This window comes from Humulus lupulus, chromosome 6 (genome assembly GCF_963169125.1).
Source record: "Humulus lupulus chromosome 6, drHumLupu1.1, whole genome shotgun sequence".
NCBI classification, from domain to species: Eukaryota; Viridiplantae; Streptophyta; class Magnoliopsida; order Rosales; family Cannabaceae; genus Humulus; species Humulus lupulus.
Genome location: NC_084798.1, coordinates 182,761,560 through 182,775,984, shown reverse-complemented (window position 1 = coordinate 182,775,984; position 14,425 = coordinate 182,761,560).

The window sequence follows — 14,425 nt, the reverse complement described above, 5'->3', positions numbered from 1 at the left end:
TCTCCTAATGAAATAGGATCAATCTTTGAGTGATTCTTACTAGCACTCCTATCGTATTCCTCGGTTCTCTATTCATAATAAATGCTTGAATGGCTTGGATATCGTGATAGGTCAAGGCTCCATTCATTTTTAACTGAAAACATAATGACTAAAACGTTAGCTATTAACATAAACATAATAATCATAACATAAACACTTACATTGGCGATTAGATCCAGAGCTTGTGCGTGTGTGTCAAGGAGAACTTCATGCATATGACTGTGGGCTCTGATACCAACTGTAATGCTCCGACTAATTGTTGGGGTTTTATGTCCTAATTGAAACCCAAATTCTTTGTAATCTCATTTTATTATCAATAAAAGAATAGAAATCATTTTTTGGCTTGGTCAATCACTTTGCTCACATGTTTTATTTTCATAAACTTCTATTAAATCCCGAGCATATAACTAATTATATTTATAGTGACGTAATCATAATGGAATATAAATATGATTATATGTTCAAAATAAGTTAGTCCTAAGATTAGTCAGTGCACAGGATTTACACTGACTTGCGAATCTACGATATGATCTACTTACACATTGTGGTGTTATGTTCTTTCCAGAACATTAGCAAAGTAGATAAGATTGGATGTATTTGTTACATCGGACTGGACCAATATTGACAATTGATATGATAAGTAAACATACCGTTATTACCTATTCTAGTCATGTCATATAGTTGACCATAGGTCAATTCAATCTTAATTCTGAGTGGTTAGTATTCTAACTGATTGTATTATTTGAGTTCTTTGACTTGTTCGTTATCAGCTTACCCTACAGACTAGCCCATACTTACATCTTGGGAACTCGGTAGTATAATTGAGTGGGAGTGTTAATCATAGATATGAACATCTATAGCTTCTGATGAAGAAGTGAAATGATGTTTTCCTTTTAGTTTGGTTCAAGGTGTAAAATGATAGAGATCTTATTTTAGTAATTAAATTAGTTTACTAAAATATCATTTACAAGGAACTAAGTGTTTTAAGGATAAAATACAATGAGGGGTAAAACAGTATTTTAGTCCCATCTCATTGTAGACTGTCTACAGAGGATTGAGTGACAATTATGGTTGAAACAATAGATAATTAATAGCGTATATCTATATTTGTTATAGAGCGTTCTATGAATTCAAGAGTGCAATTCCGAGTCTTTAGTGGAGTCACGAGGAATTAATAAGTTAGTAAATTTATTTGTTAGATTTATGATAACTTATTGGAGCTTGATTTAATAGGCCCATTGTCCCCACTGTACCTTGGATAAAATATTTTAGATAGTCTCAATTAATTGATTTAATTATCTATTAGAATTATCAAAGTTGACCAGGTTAATTTTTGATAGTTTCACAGAGTTATATAATTTTGAGAAGAAAAGAGAAATTATGGAAGATTTATTAATTAAGATAAATTGGTATCTAAATTAAAAAAAAAGTTTAAATCAAGGTTCAAATTATAAATAATTAATTTGATAAAGGATTTAAATAATTATTTAATTAATTAAATCAATAGAAAATAATAAAGGCCTTGATTTTAAGTCCAATGGGCTTATAATCAAATGGGATATTTAACGGGCCTAATGCCCATGATAATTTCGATCTAGGGATGTTAATTGGCTATTATTTTATTGATTTTTTAATTAAATAAATGACCTAATTAAGTCTATAAAAGGAGTGCTTAGAGAGAAGTCAAAAACATATGTTTTATAAGTTTAATCACTGGTTTTGTGATAGTTTTAGATTCTTTGTAAACACAAGTCCTTTTCTAAGTCTCTTATTATTATTTTCTCTTCTTCTCTCTATATCTATCTTATGTGTTGAGAATTTCCCACTCTAGTCTAAGTGATTCTAAGGATAGTTTGGAAGACTGTGAAGATAATAGAAAATCGGTTTAGTTTTTCTTGATAATACTCTGCGACAGAAAGGATACAAGGGTTAGAGAAACTGAAGGAATGACTCATTCATTCCGCTGCGTATACTGTAAGTATTTTTATCATTGTTTCTCTCTGAATTCAATTTTAGAAACATGTTCTAGGTTATCTCATATTAATTTGTTTAACATTAGATCTACATGAAAATAAATAAAGATCCTGGATAAATTTCCCAACAACTGGTCTCAGAGCCTTTGGTAATCTTTATTTTCATGCATGAACATGTTAAAAAATGGATTATTTGATGTGTTTGAATAATTGGATGGTGTTCATGTTTTTATGAAGCATATTGATTTTATGTGATTATTAGTATTTTTTAGGTTATTTTGTTGTGTTTTCTATGCTATTAATTTTTATATATGCTTTATTTTGTGTAAAACATGTTAAAAATTAATTAGAAAATGATTTTGGTTTGAATAATTTCTCAAATTTATTTTTTTGGAAATTTTTTCCACTGGCTACCATGCGCGCGCGCCCAGTGTGACGTGTTGCGACATGACACACCTCCAGGGGGCCATTAGTTGTGACATGACATGACGTGTATGTATGAGCTTGCCTTGGTGCTTGATCATTAGTCAAGTCTTGCACCAAGTAACCACAAGGGTAGGGGATGGTACTTTTGTAATTATGTATATGTCTCCGAGGAGAAAATCATATATGTTTCTGGGAATACTTTATTTCCTTAGAATGCTCCTTAGGGGAAGGTGACTTGGTGACTTAGAGAAGCACTGTAATGCCCCAAAATCCCTAATGAGGTTCAATGGTTGGATTAGTAGGCCGGGAGGGCCATAATTGATTTATTATGCCATTGATTTATTATATGCATGTTTATGCGAATTATATTATTATATGATGATAAATGCATGCATGTGGGTCCACATTTTGTTATAAGTGCATTTTGGTAATTTGGCCCGTTGAGGGCATAATTGTATATTTTTATGCATGTTGGTGAATTATTGATGAGGCCACATTATTATGTGGATTTGTTCGAGCTATTCGGCATGAGATGATCTTTTAATGCTGGTTAGCGGTTTGGTCATAGCGGGGTTGATTTCGGGGCTCGGGGTGAGTCTCGGGGTAATTTGAGGATTAGAACATTAGCAGGAATAAAAGGGTAATGGGATATGACTTATTGGTATTTGAGAATATTGGGAATAACGGAAATTGGAGAGCGTTAATTAAGATTAAGGAGATAGGCGGGAAATGACGATTTTTCCCTTGGTGGCTGTTTAAGGTTTTAATTAAGATTAGGGGCAATATAGTCTTTTCATCCTAAGGATAGATACAACCATTAGAACGCTGTAGAAACCTTGCAAAACAGAGCTTCTTTTTCTCCTTCTTCTGATAGTCTTTTCTCTTCCCTTTCTCTTTGGATTTTTGAGATTAATTTGAGGAACCAAGCTAGGGAAGTGAACCTTGAGAGTCTAGGGTTGTGTTCCACCATTGAAGAGGGTTCCATACCAAGCTTGAGGTAAGTTTGTAGCCATTAAAACTCTGGTTTTATACTTTGTTTTCATTTAGTTTTCAGCTTGGATTTTGAGTTGGATAATTAAGGATTGATTGGAGTTTTTGACTATGATTGCTTGGGTTATGATGCCTAAGACTTGTGTATATGGATTTGGGGTTCTTTTGTGAGTTTGGGTGAAGTTTAGAATCAATTCATGATGGTTGGAGATGGAGAAGTCGAAGGAGGGAAAAACCAGGGTTGAAAACCCTGGTTGTAGCGCTACAGCGCTAGCCAGGGGTCATTCTGCTCTGCTTGTAGCGCTAGGGCGCTAGGGGGGTAGCGCTACAGCGCTACCCTGCTTTTCCAAATTCCTATTTCGGGCACTTTGTAGGGTTTTTGGCTCCGGGTTTCAATTCCTAAGCCTCGGGATCGAATCTACTCACCGTTTGGGTACAATTCTAGGTCCCCGGAGTGAGGTTTAGGTCAAGAACCTTTCATTGCTCATTTTCATTGATGGAAGATATATTTGGGTATGACTAGGTGACCGCTAAGGAATCAAAGGATCGATTGTTCTCAAGGGTCGTTCTTGTTCTATTTCTCGCTCGAACCAGAGGTAAGAAAACTGCACCCCATATGTGACATGCATGGTTATTAATGAGGCATGTTGAGTGTTTAAATGTGGACATTAACTACATATCAAATGCTTAGAAAATCTTGCTTACTTGTGAATGGCGTTGACTTATTAGTCAGACTCGGCAATGGTGTCAATATTAACTGTGAAGTTGTGACTTACTAGTCAAGTTCGACAGTAGTATTGAGCACTGGTCTATGGTATTGGCTTAAGAGTCAAGAACGGTTTTAGCGTGTTTAACGTAAGCCGAAAAGATTAGATGTAATCGACATAAGCATTGAATGACTCATCATGAGCATTAGTGCCTGACTGACCTCAAGTTCGATGAAAATTAAAAGCACTTGTCTAGTCTAATGGCTAGTCACTTAGAGCTAGGGCCAGAAGGCACAGGTGACTGCATCGTCACATGGCTATGGGTGTTGAGCCCATGGTAGTGACTCACTCATCAGTCACTCATCTGATTAGGGCTACACGCCAAAGCATGGTTATCAGAACCTCAAAGTGTTAAATCACTCATATAATTAGGGCTACACGCGCCCCAACATGATTATCCAAATCTCGATATTATCTGATTAGGGCTAAAAGCCCCAGAATGGTTACCAAAACCTTGAAGTGATATTCACTCATCTGTTTAGGGCTATAAGCTCTGTATGATTATCATCATCATCATCTGATATTATATACATGCAGTAATGAGTTTTCTTGCTGAGCCTTGGCTCATGGGTGCTATGTGGTGCAGGTAAAGGGAAAGAAAAGCTCACCCAACCTTGAGTGGAGAGCTTAGGTGGCGATGTGTACATATGCGGCCTCTTGACCACCACTGTCGCTTAGGTTGGCGGGTTGTAATTTTTACACTGTAATGACCATTTTGAGTTGTAAATAACTTGTAAATGCTTTAATGGGCCCATGTAAAGTTTTATGTTTTAAATAAAATATATCCTTTCCTTTTGATCGAGTTTTTAACCTTAGCCTATTAATAACACCTAGATGCACGTTTATAACAAAATGACTCGATTAGTGAGTTAAGCACGGTTCAAAGCTCACGGTAATGGTCTTGGAGTAACCAGGGCGTTACAAGCACCATGGCCACCAGCAGATAGGGGCTTAAGTTGTGTACTCCCTTGCCCTATCAAGGCCTTGTATGAATAAAATGGTGTTTATCCATGTCCCTTTATGTATGCTTCCTTCATGGTCTATATGCTGCTTGTTTGTTACCTTTGTTGGGTCATCGCGTGCCACTTGCCTATGTTGTATGCTCTAGTTGTTGTGTAGAATGTTGCCTTTGGATGGCTTGCTTTGTGCTTGCTCATGCTTCGTCATTGCCCTTACATGTGTGATACTTGTATCATGGCTAATCATTGGGTTTGTTTGCTGCAGGTGTGAATTTTAGGTTGACTTGCTAGCTGAGAGTGCTAACAAGTGCCGCACGTTCCATCAATTCGAGGAGTCAAGTTGGCGACCCGTGACAGTGTGTATCAGAGCCAGGTTAGAGAAATCTTGGTGACCCTGCATGATGGTGAGCAACACTCAAAGGATCGAAGCGCTGGAGAGGCGCATTGGAGAGCTAGATGGCCTGGACGAGTGGGTCAGGGAACTTAGCTCTGTCAAGCTAGAACCGGAGATGGTGGTTGTGTCGGAGCGAGATACGACCAATTTACTAGTCTGCATAATTGCAATCAAGCGAAAGGAGAACCTATCAAGTACATTCAATAGTCCTCAGAGGGAGGAACGTATTGAGGCAGTGGAATGAGTGGTGAAAGACCTACAAGAAACACTAAATGACCTTGTAGATAATTGTAGGGGGTCAGTTGAGGCATTGAAGGATGAGATGTTGGAGATGAACACTAAGCTAAACCTTACCATGACGGCGGTCGGGAATTAGCCTACAACTGAACCCATTTGCATGGAATACGAAAGGGTAAAGGTGCCCGAGCTGAGGCCCTATGGCGGGGCTAGAGATGCAAAGGACTTAGAGAACTTCCTCTTTGATATGGAGCATTACTTCAGAGCTGTGAGAGCTGAATCAGAAGATGGAAAGGTTGCCATGGCAACAATGTGTCTGTGGATGCCAAAGTGTGGTGGAGGACGAAGTACGATGACATTCAGAACGAAAGATGCACCATAGCCACATTGGAAGATCTAAAGAGAGAATTGAAGACGCTGTTTCTCCCTGAAAAAGTTCCCTACATAGCTTGACGTCAATTGAGAGAGCTGAAGTACACTGGAACAATCCGAGAATAAAGAAATTCTTTGGGTTGATGCTTGATATCAAAGACATGTCTGATGTGGACAAGCTCTTTGCATTTTTGGAAGGTTTGAAGCCTTGGGCAAACCAAGATCTCGAGAGACAGCGAGTGGCTGACCTGGCCACTGCTCAGGCTGCTGCTGAATGACTGACTGATTACTTATCAGGGAACATTCAATCGAAGAAGATTAATCCTTCACCTAGCGGAAGCAACGTTGGGGGTAAGAAGTCAGGAAAGTCTTGGCAGAGCAAGAGTGGGGGAGGAGAGAAGAGGAGTGTGGAGTCTAACTCTCCTAACATAGGTAGTAACCCCTCATTCAAGAAGCCTCTTACATGTTGGATTTGTACTGGACCGCATAAGTCGATAGAATATCCTCACAAATCCAAGATGAGTGCCCTCCAAGGATCATTTTCCCAAGGGGAACTAGCCAACGAAGAGGAGGATGAGGAATATATGCACATGGGTGCCCTTCGAGTGCTAAATGCTCTCAAGTAACATTGTGCGAAAGTGAAGAAGACCCTTCAAAAAGGACTAATGTATGTGGACGCCACTCTAAATGGTAAAATGGCTGGAAGCGTGATGATCGACACGGGCGGCACTCACAACTTCATTTCGAAGATTAAAGCTAAACATCTGGGACTGATATGAGAAAAGGACTGTGGCCGCATGAAAGCGGTTAACTCAGAAGCCTTATCCACAACCGGCGTGACTAAGAAGGTGAACATGAAGATCGGCTCGTGGGAGGGGCAAACTTACTTGGTGGTCATGCGAATGGACATCTTTGATGTGATATTGGGTATGGACTTTCTTATGGAGAAGGGAGCCATTCCCATCCCAGCTATGGGAAGTTTACTCATAATGGGAGAGACACCTGCAGTGGTGCCTGCTAAAGTGGAGCAGTCCCCAGAAACCAAGTTGTTATCAGCCTTGCAATTTAAAAAGGGTGTGAAAAGACATGAACCCACGTATATTGCCCTACCCACAGTATACGAAGATACGGTGGATGAAGTCATTCCAGCAGAGATTCGAATGGTCTTGAAGAAGTATGGAGATATTATGCCGGATCAACTCCCCAAAGCCTTGCCACCTACAAGAGGCATTGATCACCAGATCGAACTGGTGCCGGGAGCCAAACCACCCGCAAAAGCGGCCTATAAGATGGCGCCCCCTGAACTAGAAGAACTAAGGAAGAAGTTGAAGGAATTACTAGAGGCAGGCTTCATCAGACCATCGAAGGCACCATTTGGTGCACCCGTGCTATTTCAGAAGAAGCACGACGGGAACTTGAGACTGTGTATTGATTATCAGGCTCTCAACAAGGTGACAATGCACAATACGTACCCCATCCCCTTGATCACAGACTTGTTCGAACAGTTAAGTGGAGCAGAATTCTTTACAAAACTGGATTTGAGATCAGGCTACTATCAAATGCGAGTAACAGAAATGGATGAGCCGAAGACAACGTGTGTGACTCGATATGGAGCATTCGAGTTCTGAGTCATGCCGTTTGGGTTGACAAACGAACCAGCCACATTCTGTACGTTGATGAACCAAGTTTTCAATGAGTACCTAGATAAGTTCGGGGTGGTTTTCTTGGATGACATTGTTTTTATAGCTCCACAATATAAGAACATCAACGACACTTAGCTCAAGTGTTACAGAAATCGAGAGAGAAACAACTCTATATGAAGCGAGAGAAGTGATCCTTCACACAAGACAGAATCAAGTTCCTAGACCACATTGCAGAATGTGGTCGAATCTGCATGGATCTAGAGAAGGTGCGGGCTATTCAAGAATGGAAGGCCCCCACCAATTTGAAGGAAATACGCTCTTTCCTTGGTTTAGCCAACTATTATCACATATTTGTGGAGGGCTATTCAAGAAGAGCGACACCCTTGACTGAGTTGTTGAAGAAGAGTGTAACTTGGACGTGAAATGATAGATGTGTCGAAGCATTTGAGAGTCTGAAGGAAGCCATAATGCGGGATCCTGTCGTCGCCTTACCAGATGTCAGTATACCCTTTGAAGTGCAGATAGATGCGTCTGATTATTCTTTGGGAGGAGTACTTGTACAAGAGGGCCACCCTGTAGCTTATGAAAGCCGCAAGCTTACGGAGGTAGAGAGGCGGTGCACTGCACAAGAGAAGGAGCTTCTCGTGGTAATTCATTGTCTACGAGTGTGGAGGCGCTATTTGTTGGGGTCGAAGTTTGTGGTGAAAACAGATAATGTGGCGATGAGTCATTTCCTCACCAAGCCAAAGCTTACCCCTAAGCAAGCAAGATGGCAGGAGTTCATAGCAGAATTCGACTATCATTTTGAACACAAGGCGGGCCGTCTAAACCAGGCAGCTGAAGCCCTGAGTCGTAAAGCTGAGTTAGCTCCTCTAAAATTGCTAGCAAATATGTCAGCTAGCGCGGTGAATACTCCCATCCAAGAGCGCATTAAGGGGAACTTGGTGAAAGACCATCATGAATCTTGCAAAAGAGGGAAATACTCGCTAGTTTTGGGTGGAAGACAATCTTTTGTGGGCCAAGGGTGGCTGCTTATATGTTCCAAAGATGGGAGATTTGCGAAGGACAGTAATGAGTGAGTGTCACGACACCTTGTGGGCGGGTCATCCAGGGTGGCAGAGAACACATTACCTGTTGAAGTAAGGGTACTACTAGCCACAAATGCGCGATGATATAATGGAGTACACCAAGACCTGTCTCACCTGCCAGCAAGACAAAGTGGAGAGATACAAGATGCCAGGGTTGTTAGAGCCTTTGTTAGTCCCAAGACGATCATGGGAGAGTGTGTCGCTTGACTTCATTACTAGTCTACCAAAGACAGGAGACTTGAGTGCGATCTTAGTGATCGTGGACATATTTTCAAAGTATGCAACATTCATACCAGTGTCAAAGTATTGCTCGACAGAAGAGACAACAAGACTTTTCTTTAAGTATGTTGTTAAGTATTGGGGAGTATCCCAAAATATAGTCAGTGACTGAGATGGAAGATTCATAGGGACCTTTTGGTCCGAGTTATTCAACCTTTTGGGGTCACAATCAAACATTTCCTCGAGCTACCATCCTCAAACAGACGGACAGACTGAAAGATTCAATGGGATGCTAGAAGAGTACTTGCGACATTTTGTCAACGACAACCAAAAGAATTGGCCGCAACTACTAGACGTAGCTCAATTTTGCTTCTACTCTCAGAAGAGTTCTTGGTCAAACAAGAGCACTTTTGAAGTTGTCAACAGCCAGCAACCACTGTTACCCCACATAGTGGATGAGTATGGAGGAAGAAATCCAAGAGCCTTTAATTTCATGAAAGATTGGAAGAAAACCACCAAGATTGTCTGAGCCTATCTGGAGAAGGCTTCAAAGAGAATGAAGAAGTGGGCAGATCAGAAAAGATGGCCGTTGGAATTCAAAGCAGGCGACTTAGTGATGATCAAGCTGAGACCTGAACAACTGAGATTTCGAGGGTCCTGTTCCAGTCATCTCGAAAGTGGGCCTAACCTCCTACAAAGTCAGCTTACCAGAATGGATGAAGATACACCCGGTCTTGCATGTCAGTAACCTCATACTGTATCATGAAGATCCAGAAGATCCAGCTCACAACCATTCAACTAGAGAAGGAGTCAGCATCAAGTCACAAAGCAGCAAACAACATGAAGAAATCATAGCAAAGAGGACCGTGGTCGTGGGAAGAAAGAAGAAGAAAGAGTTTCTGGTGAAGTGGAAAGGGCTCGGAGATGAAGAAATTCGCAGGGAAAGGGCTGAGGACTTGCACAAGCTTACGCAGAAGATTGAAGATCAACAAGGAGCAGGTTCGTCGAGGACGCCGAAGATTTAAGTGGGGGAGAGTTTGACGTGCTGCGACATGACACACCTCCAGGGGGCCATTTTGTATGTATGAGCATGCCTTGGTGCTTGATCATTAGTTAAGTCTTGCACTAAGTAACCTCAAGGGTAGGGGATGACACTTTTGTAATTATGTATATGTCTCCCATGAGAAAATCATATATGTTCCTGGGAAAACATTCTTTCCTTAGATTGCTCCTTAGGGGGAGGTGACTTGGTGACTTAGAGAAGCACCATGGCCACTAGCAGATAGGGGCTTAAGTTGTGTACTCCCTTGCCCTATCAAGGCCTTATATAAATAAAATGATGTTTATCCATGTCCCTTTGTGTATGCTTCCTTTATGGTCTATGTTTTGCTTGTTTGTTACCTTTGTTGGGCCATCGCGCGCCACTTGCCTATGTTGTATGCTCTAGTTGTTGTGTGGGATATTTCCTTTGGATGGCTTGCTTTATGCTTGCTCATGCTTCCTCATTGCCCTTACATGTGAGAGACTTGTATTGTGGCTAACCATTGGGTTTGTTTTCTGCAGGTGTGAATTTTAGGCTGACTTGCTAGCTGAGAGTGCTAACAAGTGCCGCACGTTCCATCTATTCGAGGAGTCAAGTTGGCGGCCAGCGACAGCCAGTGCGCACCCGCGCGCATCTGCACACACCCGCGCGTGCCTCCGCGCACGCACCCTCGGCGTCGCCCCTCTTGCGCGCACGTCCAGCAGTCAATAGCCAAGCATCTGCGCGGTGAACGGTACCCGTCATCCGAATTAAATTTTTTTTTTAAATAAAGAAAATAAAAATTGTGAGAATAAATTATTTATAATCAAAGCCAAAAATATCAGATTTATTTTTAAATTTAAATATATTTTTTAAAATAAGATATTTTGTTAGTTGAGATTTAAATAATTAGATATTTTCTACAATGATTCAAATTCAAATTTAAAAATAGACTAACAACTTAATTTTAAATCTTTTAAGATATTAAAATATGAGAATTAAGATATCAGATATTTAAGATATTTTCTTTTAAATAGTTGATATTTTTATTAAATCTTTATTTGAAAATATAAATATATGTTTATTCTATAGTTTTTAATATTTAAATTATTTGGAATTTGAATTTGTTAGTTAGATATTTTCATGGATATTTGAATTTGTTTAACTGTTAGGGTTGTTATAACTATAAATAATTTTTTTTTAAATGGTTAAAATACTTGCTTATAGTTATAACAACACAAGATATTTTTGAGAAACAGTTAAGATATTGATTTTAAAATTTAAAATTGGTTAAATTTTGAAAAATATCATTTTTTTTCAACCAATTAATAAAATAATTTTTTTAATAAATGAGATTTAAATTAACTTTGGTTAATTTTTTATAAATCCTATTTAAATTAAATTAATATTTTTTTTCAAATTAACATAAAACCAAGTTGATTGTTGATAAATGAAATATAAATTAACTATTGTTAATTGTTGATAAATTTCATTTAACTTGACTTATTTTTTTGTAAAAATTTAATTAATTTGAATTTTTTTATAAATTCTAGAAATTAATTGTTGTATTATTGCAAAAGAAATAAATTGTGGTATTTTTGCATAAATTCATAGACTTGCTCATATAGTAACATGATTAGGCCCATCCAATTATAACATGTCTGTTTGCACTATATGCGGTATTTTTGCAATTGAGCTTAGATGCATATAGTGGCCTATATGTTTGTTAGATATATGGATTTTTCCAAATAAAATATTCATAAAATGATAGGTTTTATTTGGGCCCATTAGAAAATGTAAAGTTTAAATTCATCTCTTGTGGGTGATTCCACTTGTGAAAACCCATTTGCTTTGCATTACTATAGTGGACCTAATCAATTGATAACAATTAATAAAACGAATGTTTAAATCCTTGTCTTTTGGACCTTGTATGGAAGATTTGGGGCATTTGTAGTGGGAACAACATACTGGACCCAGCCCTCCTCCATACAAGCCCAATTGTTAAGGCCCATTTACCTGAGTTGGACTTAATTGTATAGGTTCATTATATTAGTTAAACCTAAATATTAATTAGCAACAAATTAATTCTAAATTAATTGAATTTATTTCAATGTGACACTTTAGAATTAATAGGAAATTATAGGACTTTGGTTTTTAAAAATTCTAATCTTACAATTTTTTGGAGAGCCAGTCATTTATTTTCGAAAATTAATAATAAACATACTATTTTTTTAATTTTATAATGAGCTTATTTTAAGTATTTTTATTTGATCTCCACCATTGGTTTAACATAGTCAATAGCTTAATGGGGCCTCGAGATGCTTTGATTCGTCCCCCTACGGAAGGTGTTCATTAGTTATTTTGACAAGGTTACATTTTGAAAGATAGATAATTATAGGTCAAAATTCTACTAGACTCACCTCAATGGTGACTACTAGGACTAAATCTATGATTATCGAAACTGTGGGTGTAGCTCATAAAATAAGAGATTTTGTTTTCTTATTTTGATCGAATAGTAGGTTGCTAATAGTGGTGTCCATTATTAAATGAGTTTACAACTCTATTTAACTAGTGGTATTTTTGACTCTCGCCAACTGGGACAAGGATATCATAGATTAGTTAAAAACCTAAAGTAATAGAGATATGATTTTTTTTGGTATTTTTTTTCTCATATCTTACATATTTTTGGTATATGCTGTGCTATTTCTTGAAAATTCGTGTGAATAGAAGCTTTATTGAGAAAATGTGATTTATTTCTATTTTATTGATAATTTGTAGTTTTAAGTTAAGTAGTATCTGTGTCTACTCCCATCCTTTCTCAACTTTCGATGGAGAAACTGACTAGAGAAAACTTCTTTAATTGGAAGCAGAATATCAACATAGAGTTGATTAGTGACAACTTCGAGTTTGTCATGATTGAGGAATCCCCAGAATGAGTACTGTGTCCACACATTCGTGATGGCACCGTCAATGCTCATGATGGCATCATAAATGCTTGGATAGTACCATCTCCGCACATACGTGATGACACTGTAAATGCTCGCATGACACCGTGTCCGCACATTCGTGATCAACTCAACTATGGTCTGACGTAGCTCATGAACGAGCTTCAGATTTTCGAGTCTATCATGGGTGGACCTAGTAAAGGAGGAGAAAATAAGACTACTGTTGTTGTTGATGATCCAGCTAAGGCTGAAGCTAACCAAGCTTCATCTTCGAAAGCTGGAAACAAGAGAAAACATGGACAAAACAACAACCCCAAGCCTGCAAAGGCTGCAAAGACGAGTGCACAACCAAGTGCACAGACGCCTAAGGGGAAGAACAAGAAAAACAAGAAAGGTAAATGTAAGTATTTTCATTGCAAAGAGAAGGGGCATTGGAAACAGGATTGCCCTAAGTTTCTAGCAGCTAAAAACAAAGGTAATGATTATAGTTCATTTATCTTGGAAACATGTGTTTTAGAGAATGATAAATTCGTTTAGATTAATGATTCTAGATCTACCAACCATGTTTGCAACTCTTTACAACTTCTTGAATCATGGGAGGAAGTGGACAAAGGCGGCTTAAAGCTTAGAGTTGGGAACAGAGCGTTCGTTGCGGTCCAAGCTAGAGGAAGAGCTGGTCTGAAAATCGGAAATAAATTTTTATTTTTAAATGATGTATTTTTTATTCCGGATTTTAGTAGAAATTTAATTTTAGTTTCTGTAAAGAACGCCCTAGACTAATACTTACAAAACATTCGCATAACATAGTTTATAAAAGAATACCATCCATTATTAAAGTCTCAGGGGGACTTATTTAAAATCATGCAAGTTGGCACCATAAGTTTAAAATAAAACATAGGTTTTTATGCAAAGTTCAAAGAAAACCAAATAATTTAAATAACAGAGTCCCACTGATAATTTAGGAAAGTCTCTTAAAAACAAAACATAATTTAAATGGCGTTCTACGTTGATCGTTTTATCGTCCATAGGATTGCCCCACGCCATACACCCCATGATGAAAGAACTCCTCACGTCACCACGCGTGCCATAGAGAAAACCTATTTGCTACCTGGAAGGAAAGTAAAGGGTGAGCTAAAAGCCCAGTAAGGAAGTACAAGCAAATAGGCAAGTAAGAAAAAACAACAAACAACCAAACACTAACGTTCATCTAAAACATCATGGTATATCATAACATAATCGTAACATTTCATCATATCATAACATAAATATGACATATCATCATATCATAACATAAATGTAACATTTCATCATATCATAACATAAATGTGACATATCATCATACCATAACATAA